Source organism: Notothenia rossii (assembly GCF_949606895.1).
Source record: "Notothenia rossii genome assembly, chromosome: 5".
Lineage (NCBI taxonomy): Eukaryota > Metazoa > Chordata > Actinopteri > Perciformes > Nototheniidae > Notothenia > Notothenia rossii.
In genome coordinates, this window is record NC_136903.1 from 11657833 (window position 1) to 11669805 (window position 11973).

The following is an 11973-nucleotide window of genomic DNA, read 5'->3' on the forward strand; positions in this document are numbered from 1 at the left end:
AAGAATCATTCATAAGTAATACGTGTATGGGGAATGAATACTTTGAATATGAGTAAGTATGTTGTTACAATTATATTTTTGCCCAACATTTTTAACCGGCACTTTAGTAGAAAAGTTGAGGTAGCCACATATACTTTTCCCCCAAAAAATGGTTTACCTTTAGCTATTTGTTACATAACTTTGACGAGCAAAGCTTATCTTATCATAGATAACTAGTAATAGTAGACAACTAGATATAGATAGATATAGATATATATAGATAGATAGATATAGATAATAGACAACTAGTACTCCAATGCAAATGTGGTTATGTGTTCTACTGATTATGAGAATTGAATCAAATTAAATGAAAAAATCTCAGAACTGAACTATATAACTTCATTGGTTTCAAATGTTATCTGGTTTATTATGAGAACAACAATAGCCTGTTGTCAGGGACATAACCTTGAAGTTGTCTAATTTATTCGACTTGATCCAAGACATTTTAGGTTTATTTGACTTTTTAGGATTGTCTTGTCTTGTTGTTATGTGTCTCAATAATAGGCAAGCCGTGACAAGCATTGTCCCTCATCATCAAGCTCCTAGGCAGCCTGAGCAGGAGGACATCCTTTCCTCCCCAATGGGCTTTAGTTTTTTAATTGGGTAAGTTCTGGCTCTAATTTAGATAAGCCCTGTCAGTACTGACTTATAATTAATTGTGTGCTGGCTCGGCTAAGTCTGGCCTATAAAAAGATATGCTTAACATCAGTGGAACAAACTCTGAAACAAAACAGGGTTTCAGCTGACCAAGGAAACACACTTTCAAAGAATTGTTAGGGTGAACATCTTGTGACTGGGACAGTACTGAACATTATGTAAGTCAATTACTGTAGGCCTAACGACAACAAGTAGAAACATGTTGTCGTTAAAGACTGAATGTGAAACTCATAGTAAAGTCATCAAAGTTTGTAGGATTCATCCTGTGGGGTAACTTCTGTGCTAATCCATCCACTTGAAATATGCCAACGTTTATTTTTACAGTTGTTTACATTCTGCTCATTTTGCCTTGCACATAACCTCAGGTTTGGTTTTCTGTACAAATTAAACATAAGCTGACAGATAATGTGTGATATGTGCTTTAGACGAGCTGGTGGGCAGGGCTTTATTGGGTTTGTATCCCCCTGTTTCCAGTCTTTGTGCTAAGCTAAGCTAACTGACATACTGTTGCGTTAGGCTTATTAATCTACTCATTCAACTCTCTGCCAGAAAGTTAATAGTGTCCCTTCAGGTAGGTTAAACATAGTCTAATCTGATACTGTGAAAAAAAGTACTTTCCTTTAGAAAATGCTTTTCCTATTGCTATGTCTACTGTTGCGCAGACTTTTATGGAAGAACAATTTAATAGGGCTTACATGGAAACTCAGATTTTATGTTTGAAGGCTTTGAAAGAGAAAAAGCATGTTTTTTTCAATTTAAAAATCTTGACTCTCAGCCATACCTAACATCATAAGACCACTGACTGAGTGTGAGAATTGTTTCCCCTGCAGCGTTGTGATAATGCAATGCATCCTGTCATCTAAACTCCATTCATATGACTCCCCTCTTCCTGTAAGAGCAAACAATGGCTCGATTGAAGAAGAGATTGAGGTTATATTGGTTGGGGTCTTTTTAACTGACCTGTGCTTACCCTCGTGGTTAAATTACAGACAGAGGGTTTTTCAGCTCCTTGCTATCTACAATTGCTCGAAAAACAAACAACAAACACAGGCCAAAAATATGAATGTCCCTTAAATGTATTTCATTTCCCCCTATACCTTTATATAAAAATAAGGAAGCTTGCTATTGGTTGAGTGTCTCCCCACCCTCCGCCTACTTTCCCCCGGTTTCCCGGGCAACCTTGTCAGGGTGGAGGAAAAGAGCAAATCATGTGAGGGCATAGCATCTTTCTCTCCTCTCTCTCCCCTCTCTCCCCTCTCTCTCATCCTCTCTTCTAGTGTGTGTGTATACTGTATGTGTGTGTATAAAAGGCTCTCTCTCCATGCTTTCACTTCACTCTCAGCTCTCCATTGGTTTGCAGAGAGGATAGGCACAAGACTGAAAAGAGAGGAAGGGGATACGACCATAGGAGATCCCTGTGTTACAGTCAGTGGGAGACATTTCTCTGACCTTCTTTCACTTTCTCCCCCCTCTCCCCAATGTGTTTTGGGGTTCCCTTCTTTCGTTCTTCTTCTTCTTCTTCTTCTTCTTCTTCTTCTTCTTCTTCTTCTTCTTCTTCTTCTTAAGCGTCTACGCATTGTTGGACCGTGGCATCGATGCAAAATGGGTTGTGGCAATTCCGCAGGCACCAACACGGCAGGAGGGGGTGAGTGTTTTTAGGGAATATGTGTGTTTGTATGAAAACGAGGGAGAGTGTGAGGGAGAGTTGTCACTGTATCTGCACCAAGGAGAGAGAGTGTTTTGAATGTAAATGAAGTGTGTGGGGGTTACCCTTGTCTTGAGATGCCCATGTCTGTGTGTGGCTCTCAATGCCTTGATTTCATTCATAAAAAATGGACAACCTTTGCATCATCATGTATGTGTGTGTCTCATCATGAAAAATATGTATTTTTAAAAAGCCATTGACAGAACAACAGAGAAGTAGCCTCAGGAATGTCCCGCTTTGATAGTGATTACTACACTATACTGTTATAATGTTAACGTCTATATTCACACAAAGGATGTCCTCCATAGCTAACAGGTTTTAATGTGTTTTTCTCACTTTTTTTGTTTTGTTTCTTTATCTGGTATGTTTGTCCTTGTTTCCATGGATTTACAGTATGAAAGACAAGCAGCTTTAGTGCCTTTGACCATTGAGCAGGTTTCTTGTATAAAGCCTGGATGACTTGTCCTCGAATAACACACATCTCTGTTGATTCACCCTGATGCAATACCTGTTTTAAATTATATTGGATGAATCTCTAGGGACCATGGTCAAATTGGGGCAAAAATTAGATTTAAGTATCTGCAGGATTACCTCACCACCAAAGGCCATTAAAAGCAGTAGGGTGTCTGTTCATGCTGGTGTAAATGGGTGTGTTTGCTTGCAGGTACCTAATTAGTGCTTGCCAGGCACGTTAGCCACAGCCACTACTGGGAAATGTGATCCATGTTGTTGTTTTTTTCCTTTACATACATCTTTCAGGTTACAATTTATGTAAACAACACCCGAGAAGGTGTTTGAGTTCGTTGTGTGTGTGGCTTGTTTGTCCATGAATCCACTAGCTGTGGTCAGTTGTGTACAGCTGGTCTTTTCCCGTTTCTTCTTAGGGGTCAGCTGTCGGCACAATGTCAAGAACGTGTGACATCCTGTCACTTTGACTTATGGTTGCACTTATATGTCAATGCCAGTTGACATCAGGCCAGAATCAAAGGACATTGTTTCCCCACACTGTTATTTTCTGTAGTAAAGATACAATATTCAATAAAAGGAAAATGTCACAACTCATCTATGTTTTATGTTTAAGTGTTTAATTGCTATTAACCTCACATTTGTCTCTAAAAGTAACTAAACCTTTAACACTAATTATGATGTAGGTGAGGCAAAATTGAGGCATTTTTTAAAAAGCTAAAAGTCTTCCTATGTGTGAATAATATTGGATAACAATATAAATAACATTTTGTATTTATATTAAATAATACATGACTTAATCGGACATGTTATCGTTAACAATTACTGTACATTTGCAAGCATTTAAAAATCGTTATGTCTATGTAAGACTATAATGTAAGGTGTTATTACCTAGTTTTTCTGATTTAATATTGCTTTGACAGTACATGTTAAAAAGCTGAAGAATTCCCTTGAGGGTGTTTTTAGCCGAGTGGTTGCACCATATGCCATTTAACCGCAATATCCCGTGTTTGCTTCCACTTTTTAAACCTTTGTTGCATGTCACAACACTCTTTCTCTCACTCATTAATACAATGTTAACACGTGAAAATGAGAACACTCAAATAAAAAAGCCTTTTAAATCCTAAATAGTAAGGTTAAAGTCAAATATGATTATTGTAAGTTGTAAGCTTCCAAGCTTTCAAGTCATACTAGAATGTTTCAATTCAAAACTTACCAAGCTCAAATGGCCGCCTCTATATCACATTGCTCATCCCTAGTCTTATGCACCCAGATGTGGGTATGAATGAGCTTTTGTCAGGCTACTGAATAGGCCCTGTGTCATGTCAGCTGACTTAAACATTTACTGTGAAAAAGCCCTCCTTTCCTTTAACAAGGATGACATTTACTGACTTTCTGAATCATTTAAATGTTCCACTCTTTCCGCCCAGACATCTTACACGTGGAGTGTTCTTTTTGATGGTACATGTCTACATTAAAACGGCATTAAAAACCCAATAAAGGGTATTTTTGAGGGGGTTGTTCCTCCGCTGTTGTCATTGTGATACTGTACAGGCAGGATGATTATCCTCCTACTGAATGCACCGTGATCTCATTTTGATTCAAATCCTGCTTAGTGGACTGCATGTGGTTCGGCAAAGACTGAGCTGTTGTTGGACCATAGACGTGTCAAACAGCATTGGGATGAGTTGTTGGAATTTGGAATTAGAGGCATTCAAACTGCATGCCTTTTATCCGTTTACAACATGTCCTCAGAGACAAGTTGGCAAATGTTTTTTGAAAGTGTTTCTGTATACTGAAAACCACAAAAATCATTAAAACATTTATGTTTGTGCTTTGGTTATGTGTAATTATACTGGAAAACAACTAAAAGGTTTGATGACTGTGTGGATCAAACTGATATTATATGTGACTCTATTTTGTATACTGCAAACTTCAAGTGCGATCTGCGAAAACATTGACATGTAGTCTTGTATTAATAGAAACCTGAACAGAAATGTAGGCTTTTTAAATGTATTTAAAGTCATTCTGATTTGCTTTACGATAACTCAACACCTAACCAGACTGCTGCTAGATACGTTTTCTTATTAAATGTGATGTATTATAAAATTACCACTCTTAATATGTCTTTGTTTATTCATAAAGGTCTAGGATTCACATCCTATGGCTGTTGAATGAAGGCATTTATTAGTATATATTAGATAATTTTCATAAAATTAATTGGCCTTTTCATCTGTTTTCAGGGCCAGCAGACGTGTCAAAAGATGTGTAAGTACATTAGTCATATTAGTCAAATGTAATGTATTATTTCAGCTCTTCAAAGCATTACTTGAAGAATGCATGAAGAAAATAACTATATCATCCAAGGTGAACACGGTGTCTAAAACACGGTGTCTAAAATCCGACTTGGAAAATATATTTTTTGTTTGTGTGAGAGTGTTAGTTGTTTGGATACTGTTTACGAGCCGAATGAAAGCTTGTAGTGATACATAGTTGACCGAAAAACAAAGACCTCACTACTCAATAAGAAAAAAGCAAAGATAATCGACCATACAGCCAGGTCCCCGCTGGGTTTCATGGTCATACAGTATGAGCTTGTTCCTGCTTTGGTAAATACAAATCCAACATGTTTCTGCGTAGTGTCATGTGAAGGACAGTTTGTCCTTAAAAAGTTATCATTTATCAAACCTTTGGGAGGGGCAGCATGTCCAAAGCATTTCCTGGAATCTATGTGTGTTTGTTTGGTTGTGTGTGTATGTGTGTTTGTGTGTGTGTGCACTTCTTGATAACCATCTGAGCAGCCAGCACAGGACCCATGAGAGCTGACAGCAGCACAACACTGACTCAGTGAAGCTAATCACAGCTTCCTAGGACTGTACTTTGTTATATTACTCTCACTCACACACACACACACACACACACACACACACACACACACACACACACACACACACACACACACACACACACACACACACACACACACACACACACACACACACACACACACACACACACACACACACACACACACACACAAATACAGAGACACACCCTTGACCTGTATGTGAACAGGTGATAATAATACATCCGCAAAATGATTATCTTTTTTTATATTAATTATTTTCTCAAGCTGGGGAGGTTCTTGGAAGTTGGATGAAACTAAAGTTTTCAATTCAGTTGTGCTGAACTGCCAGATGAGAATAAGCAGAATTCACCCCCAAAAAGATACTACTACTGTTCAATAGTGGAATGAGAAAAACATGTTATTAAGTTGTCCAAAATATATGAAAAGAATGTGTGTGTGTGTGTGTGTGTGTGTGTGTGTGTGTGTGTGTGTGTGTGTGTGTGTGTGTGTGTGTGTGTGTGTGTGTGTGTGTGTGTGTGTGTGTGTGTGTGTGTGTGTGTGTACGTGTGTACGTGCGTGTTTTTGTATTTGCTTTTATGTAATCTGTGCCCCCAAAAGAGCTGACCTGACCTGTGCTTCTTCTCTCAATCAGGACAGAAGATCTCCCGGTAGACGATGAGAAAAGAAGGTATTGTGCTAATTTTATCAAAATTCCAAATTTCCTCCAAATGTCTTACTCCTCTTTCAGGCTTTTGAGGTTGCGGTTGGGTGCATTTTAACCATATATACATTTAATGTAATTGTTTATTTGGCAGGGACAATGCACAGTAAGGAACACTTAAAACATTCAAATGTGTCAAGCGTAACAGTGCCAGATTTAGCTTTGAGCTCATTTCCACCCGCAGTCCCTCACTTAAAACATTTAAGAAGATTACATTTGTACAGTGAGAATACGATTACAACTCCTATTTTTAATCATCATCAAGGTCACTTTTTATATCAAGAGGAAAAAATCAGACAAACAAAACCCATGCGCTCTTCATCAATGCCTGACAACATCACGGAAAGCGTAATGTGATTGCTTTTAAACGGGCGTGGTTTCCTCCAAGAACAGTTAGAAAGCTTCAGAGAGCTAATGCATTGCTAAAAGGAGAAACTGTATAACCTTTAGAACCACCACTAACTCAATCCCTTTGTCTTTTAAATGCTACATTCTTCTCCTCTGTTCTCAGGAACTATGGTGGCGTTTACGTAGGCATACCAGCAGAAATGGCCGATGTGGCCGCCAGCCAGTCAAAGACCCCATGAAAAGGTAAACAGCCATAGCAATGTACTGTTCTCTTTATATTCATGAAAATTAATGAGCATCTTGTAGTGAAGCAGCTCAGAGCGTAGAGAGAAATAATCCCTGTAGTGAGCCCCCTCCCGTTGAAACCACATGCCTCTCTGCCTAAACTATTTTTGGAATATTTGACCTTTATTTTGACTGAATCCCAATGATAAGCTTTCCCTTTACTTATACAGTTCAGATACTGAAAGGTGAAAGATGAATATAGTTCACAACCTGTATTTTGACCATGACAAAGTAGTAGTATTTTATTCCACCTATTTTAGCTTAGGGTTAGGGTTAGTATGTGCCTTCATTTGTGCCTTGCTATTCCTTTCCATGTTACTGCTTACAAAAGCATTATTCGTTCTCTCAGTCTGGAGCTATGAACCAACATAACAACTAGCATTATGTTTTGAAAGGTTATCAGTTTTATAAAAACACCTGGAACCTTGCTGATATATTTTGCAGGCCTGAAGGCTCTCCCTGTTCATTCTGTGTTTTGGTCCTCTCATGTTTGTCCTTGTGCTCATCGAGGTTAAACATGATAATGAATTGATTCGTTTTTTTCGTGTCCTCAGGCACAGCAAGTCCGTGCTCTTTGTTCACTGAGGTCTCCCAGTTCAAGCTGCTGTGGAGTGCGTGGGGGGTTTTTGAGCACAGTTTTGAGAATGAGACAGAATTACAAGAAGAAGAAACTTGTCAAACAATTGTCCTATAAATATCACTGATTAAGTCTCGCTCCCACCGTTGCAGTGATGGAAGAATTGGTCTTTTCACAGTATTATATTATTATAGCTATTATGTTATCCTGTTTTCAAACATATAGGAGCATTTGCATATTTATACTTGAAATACTGTCTAGATTAGTAGTACCATACTTTATTATACCATGTTAGCCTTTCATGTAAAGTAACTAGTAACTCTGAGTGTTAAAATACATATAATGGAATAAAAAGTACAATATTTGCCTCTGAAATGTAGAAGTATAAAGTAGCATTAAATGGAAATACTCAAGTAAAGTACAAATATGTGAAAAAAATTACAAGACTTGAGTAAATTGACTTACTTTCCACCATTGCACCTTTGTGAATAGCAGATCCCAAAGGGAACAAACATAGGTGTTAAAAAGAAACAAGACTGTGTTTCCAGCTTTTAACACCACTTGCTCTCTTGAATTGTGTCTCATAAATTGAAGTTGGTACAAAGACTCACATCAAAGCAAATTACTCTTCTTTGTCTCGACAGGATCGTGCATTTTCATCCTCCCAGAGAAAGACTTACCTTACAAGCAGAGAGCATGTAAGTGCTCCTGCTCAGACTCCTCACGCACTGAGTGTTCAGGCTTGAACACTGTCATTAAGCGAATATGTGGACAGCTTTCCCGGTATCTGAGGACGCTGCTTCATGGGGTCATGGGGGCCACAGCGACGCCGGGATGAACAGTGAAAGTGTACATACGCCATCCATCATCACCCTTCAGTTTGTGAATAAAAAGATGTACATTGAAATGGACAAGCACCCACTCAACGGGATTTGTGACAGCCGGCTTGGCTCCTCGGTCACATCAATGGAACTTTCTCTTTCTTTCTCAGGAGGAGACGGGGGACTACACTCACTAACTGTCTGAGACACACACATACCGAAAGCCCTCTGCAATAATAATCACTTCTCAGTAACATCTCTAGAAGCCATCAATGATTCATTGTGTGAACAGAGAGTGCGAGACACATTCCTGCTACTACGTCACAGAAAAATAAATAGCATTGATTTCAATCAGGGACCTGAGGCAACAGGAGTCTGGAAAACTGATTTAGCTGATTCTGATTCTAAATGCTTAAGTTAAATTTGAATGTATTCACTCAATGCCCCCTTATGTTCTGGGTGCATCAACAAGTTCGTACCTGTTGTCATCACTTACTGTAGCTTCTTCCCCAGACTGATTATGTAACATCGGCATATGACTCACTACCATCTATTCACTCTCACATTCATTTTTATTATGCTTTATCAGCATGAATGTGAGGTGTACAAGCATCAAGGATCCTACTGTTCAATAGTGGAATGAGAAAAACATGTGATTAAGTTATCCAAAATATATAAAAATAATGTGTGTGTGTGTGTGTGTGTGTGTGTGTGTGTGTGTGTGTGTGTGTGTGTGTGTGTGTGTGTGTGTGTGTGTGTGTGTGTGTGTGTGTGTGTGTGTGTGTGTGTGTGTGTGTGTGTGTGTGTGTGTGTGTGTGTGTGTGTGCGTGCGTGCGTGCGTGTGTGCGTGTGTGTGTGTGTGTGTGTGTAAGTGTAACCAAACTCTCTCACGTTCTCTCTCTTTCTGCAGTATCTTAATTTTTCCGCTGAAGAGCTCAGATTCTTCACAAAGCTCTTACAATATTTATCATAAGCAGAATAGTTACACAGTTTCCTATCATCTCACAACATAACGTATGATCCAGTGAGTAGGAGAAAAACATGTTATTAAATGATGTTCAAAGGAAACGTCGAAGTCATTTCTTCTTAAAGTTTATCGACATTGATCTGTAAGTGATTTATTGCAATCTATTTTATACGTCATTCATCACACAATATGTGAATATTATTCGTCTGTGTATAATCCTTGAAGGACAAAGCTGGTACTGTGCTGTATTTCTTTTTGTATTGTCATGAAATCCAATGAAAAGACTCAAACAAATTAATCTTGCGGCCTTCAGTAGTTGATAGAGTAGTTTGGTTGTCATGGAGATAAGTATGAAATTGTGGTCACATAATAGCAGGTAGGTTTCAATTGTCATATATAATAATCAAACTGCTACTTCAAAAGCCAAGAATTAACCTTCAAGCTCAACAATGTAAGAGTCCATCTCATCACCAAGGTCTTTGTATCCTACTGAAAATGAAAATGTCCTAAAACATCTCACAAACACAATTTCCTTTTTTACATAGGCTCAGTTATTTTCTAAAACACCTGCGCTAGTTTCTTAGCAAATGTTACTTTAACAGCAGTGAATAGTGCATTTTGGTGGCTATACCGGCTTCAAAATAAAACACATTTGGGGATTATTTTCGGCAACAGTACAATGTATGTGGGACTGAAAATATTGCCAACGTTCATCACAATGAAGGAACATGTCACCATTCAATACGCTGTGACTCATTCTGTTTCCAAACAACAATGGAGGACCGTGGTACGGAGGAAGAAGCTATATCAGGCTAATGGTTGTCTATATTTAGTAGGATGAATTCAATGTTGTTGTATTGCGGGGGGGGGGTTCGTCATGGGATCAACAATAAGACACTTATAGAATATCGCCAGCACAGTGTCCACATAAAACACATTACAGCTGGGTGGGCATTTGGAGCCAAGGTCATTTGTCAACCGGGCTCTTGACATCTCTCCTTTCTAATGAATGTACAACATCCTCCACTCACCGTGACCATAGAGATTCAAGAGATGTTCTCTCTGTGTTATACAAAACGTTTTAATTGCCTGTGCTTGGAGCCTCGACTGCCTGGACTAACATAAAAAAATAGGGACTTATTTCACCATGCCAGAACACCAGCTTACTGTTTACTGTTCGTGTCAGTTTTTGTCAGAATGACGCCCACTAGCTGCGGATTTGTGTCGCCACATAATACCAAGGGATTTTGTGTAGTGCATTTTAATTGTAAGCCTTTTTTTGGTTTTATTTCGCAGTGTTTTCACTGTTTACATAGTGTATGGTGAGACATTATATACTGCAGATACAAAGAGCTGCTTAATGCACAGTGTAGTTCACAGCATATAATATAAATAGCTACAGTATGCCTACAACACCACAGCACCAAGTTAATGTAGAACCGGGCCAGAGAGTACATTTTTGGTGTCCCATTTCCTTTATGTCTACATTTCCTCTCTGCTGCTGCCTCATTTTTCCTACCAGAGGCTTTTGGCTTTTATAACATGTGGTGCTGCCTGTCTCTGCCTCTTTTATCATCTTCTCTGTGCCCTTTATGGTTGTTCCTCCTTTGTATGATGGATTTATTTGCCTTTGCCCTATTCAATAAATCTTACAAGGACAAGAGGGCAGAAAGTGGATGAATAACAAAATCACAATGTTGGATAGTTGTAAAAAGCTGTACAACACAGCATGTCTTTTGAGGTTGGTCGTGCTTAGAGAAGTAACATGTTTTAAAGGAACAGTTAGACATAAGTTACCAAGACTTAAATAAGAATTGATACCATATTCAGATATAACAGTGGTATCAATCTTATTGATCTTATCTAACTATTGGCAAGAAAGCCAATATATCTGCTAAATGTCAAACAAGTCCTTTTATATATTTGTTCAGATCCTTCAGGTTTTGTACACATTAATGCTGAACATTACAGAATCCACTTGCGGTCAGAATAGCTGTGAATTGTTGTGATTATATAAATGCTTATCACACACTGGAAAGAAATGGAGTGGCCGTTAAAAACCCACCTGTGTCTCTAAATGCTGTGGACAGATGTTATAATAAAAGAGGTAATACAAGAGGAGATTGAGTTTGTTCTATGAAAGTTATATTTAATAGACTATTTTCAATCTCACATGTTCTGTGTTGTTAATTCACACTGTACTCTTCGTGCAAACTACCTGCTCATCATATCTGATAATGTACTCCTTCTCAAACACACAGTCAAATTGGGACACGAAAACGTGACTTCCTCACTGAAACTCATTCATTATGATCTCATTCAGTTATGAATTATTATTTATGACTTATATTATTATTCTTATCATATATTATCCATGCACTGCTGTGTTTATTGATTGCAGCCCTTGTTGAAATGTTTCTGCCTTTTGTAATCAATAAGCCCGAGACTTGAGGGATTACATGTGTTCCAAGAGGGTCTCATAGACAGACTGCCTGACGACATCAAGTGTGGATTGCTGAGGGGAACATTTGTCATTATTG

At 38.4% G+C, this 11973-nt stretch overlaps 1 long non-coding RNA gene across 1 annotated transcript; it reads left to right on the forward strand.

The window, feature by feature from the left end:
- Window positions 1-1864: 1864 nt before the first annotated feature.
- On the forward strand, window positions 1865-11549 carry LOC307040569. The gene is made up of 5 exons (XR_013808530.1): window positions 1865-2341; window positions 5110-5134; window positions 6372-6402; window positions 6947-7026; window positions 8290-11549. It is a non-coding gene; the product is annotated as an uncharacterized lncRNA (long non-coding RNA).
- The last annotated feature ends 424 nt before the right edge of the window (window positions 11550-11973 follow it).